Raw genomic sequence first — 2,290 nt, 5'->3', positions numbered from 1 at the left:
CCTTTATCTTGTTATAGCTATCATTTACCTATTTGAAGATCAATATACATTTCCTCGTTCTTCCCTCTCTGAAGAAAACAGCTCCCCCACACTTTTTTTTCTTCTAGGAAATGTTGGTCATCTTTTTTCTAGCCCTGTTCCCTGAACTTTCTCCAGCTGATCCACATCCTTCTTGTATTGCCATGTGGAAAGTTAAGTGACTTTATATACAGGGCTTGTAAAGAGGTGTCGTGTCCTGGAATAGATACAGGTGGTGAACTATAGTCTTCAGCCTGACAGAATGGAATGCTTGCAGATACATGCATATGGAAAGTTGAAATGCAGGCATAGGTGAGGCTGTACTTAATCAGTCAAACTGACTGTCACTGCACTTTATCAAAATCCGATGCCCCAGATAAGGCTGTCATTTCCAGATGATTTGTGAATTACATTATGAATTCTCTGCTTCTGGAGACAGGCTCTGCTGCACCACACCTTTGTGAAGCTGAGACTTCTCTGCTTTAGAAGGTAAAGAATCAGGTATGAATTAGCTTTCATTTCTTTTGAACAGCCTGTTAGCATCAATCAGCTGGATTACTGTGCTTTTGTGTGCTTGACAGAGGTATCCTGCGTGCAGTGATTGGTGATATACCAATTTTATCATTGGTTTTCTTAAATTACATTTTGTATTTTTCATGAAATACTTGTTTTGAGTTCAACAGCGTAGGATTCTGATGGAAAGTAAAATCTTCATCTGACGCCTCTTAGAAACACCTGGCATTTGCTTGTATGTTAAAAGAAAAAAAGGTTATTTGATATGATGTGCTTGAGAGATTATCATTCAGTTAAAAAACAATGTGTATCCCTACAAGTCAGAAGAAATAGAATTTTATCTATTACCTTTTATAGATTTAGAGTCTTTACTCTTTTACTCCATAAACAATGAAGTATTTAAGATTGGAAGATTATGTCAAACTTTATTACATCATTGCCTTTCATGTAAAGTAGCTGTAAGAGACAGTTAAACACATACTTCACCCAAAGCAGAGGAAGATGTAATAGCACTCAGTAGTCAGCATAACCTCTGCAAAGGGTGTTTCGGTGTATATGTGTCGCGTGAAAGGGAGGGACGGAAGGCCCTTCCTTATCTTTATAATTTATAATTTACGTTTGCCTGCCAGAGCCCCCCTGTTTGAGGACTTTCCCTTAGACAGTTTCGCAAAGTGAAAAGAATAAGATTTTATTAAAGCGACAGATACAACAGGTTCGGAATTGCCGTTGATAAATGCACTTGCTGCTACAAATTTTCTTTCTATGAGCTCAAACTAACAATTAAGCGCTTTCAATAATAATACATTTTCCCGGGTAACGTCCGACGTTTGTCGGAGGCGCAAGTCTTACCAAAGAGGCGTCCCTGTTTGGGGGAGGGAGAAGGAGGCTCGCTCGTCAGCAATCTCCGGTGAACAGGTTGGGGGTTCAATTTTCTTCCCTTCCAAAAACCTTAGTGAGCTATCCTCTGTTTTATAGTTGCTGAAGGTGGGATGTGGAAGTGCGGCAGACGTACTTCATTGGCCAGATTGCCATTTGCGCGGTTGTTGGGGGTATGCCCCCCTTATTTACATATCGTTATGCAGCAAAGGGCGTGATTTTTAATATGGTAAGCAGGGATAATGAGGCTGGGGGTACTATAGGTCAACAGTTAGTCTGTGAGCAGCAATTATTTTTCGGGATGCAACCCTTTGTGGTCGGGGGCGGACCATGATACCTCCATATCGCTCCCTCCTCCGCCGTGCAGCTGGAACAAACTGTCTGGCCTTCACCAGCTGGTTCGTTACTCATGTTGCAAAAGGGTGGTGTGCTTTGGCTGCCACATACTGTTTTTCCCTTGTGCCCCCTTATCTTTCTCCTTGAATTCTCTCTTGTTCCCACAATATGATATAAACTGAAGTGGAGAAAGGAGCAACCTGTTGGAAGGAAGAATCAATCATGGAGAATAAGTTAGAAGGTTGCTGGAAAGGTGCTTGCTGTAAGCAAGGGAACTGCCTTTGTCTTCATTCCTTGTGTTCAAGAGGATTCAGATGCTTATAAAACACTAGCAATATCATACATATGCTGTCACCTAGCTTTTTTACAATTTCTCATCCCACCTGATTTACAAGAAGCTGTTTTATCTTCTCTCTCCGATCAGGAAGGTAGCCCTGGTGCTGGAAATAAAATTGCCAAGGAGATATATTATGACCTAGTATTTACCTATAATAATATGGAAGAAATAATGGAAGAACTTGGGACAATACAAAGACCATTAAATTTT

Source organism: Apteryx mantelli, chromosome 1 (assembly GCF_036417845.1).
Source record: "Apteryx mantelli isolate bAptMan1 chromosome 1, bAptMan1.hap1, whole genome shotgun sequence".
NCBI lineage: Eukaryota > Metazoa > Chordata > Aves > Apterygiformes > Apterygidae > Apteryx > Apteryx mantelli.
Note: the sequence above shows the minus strand (reverse complement) of the source record.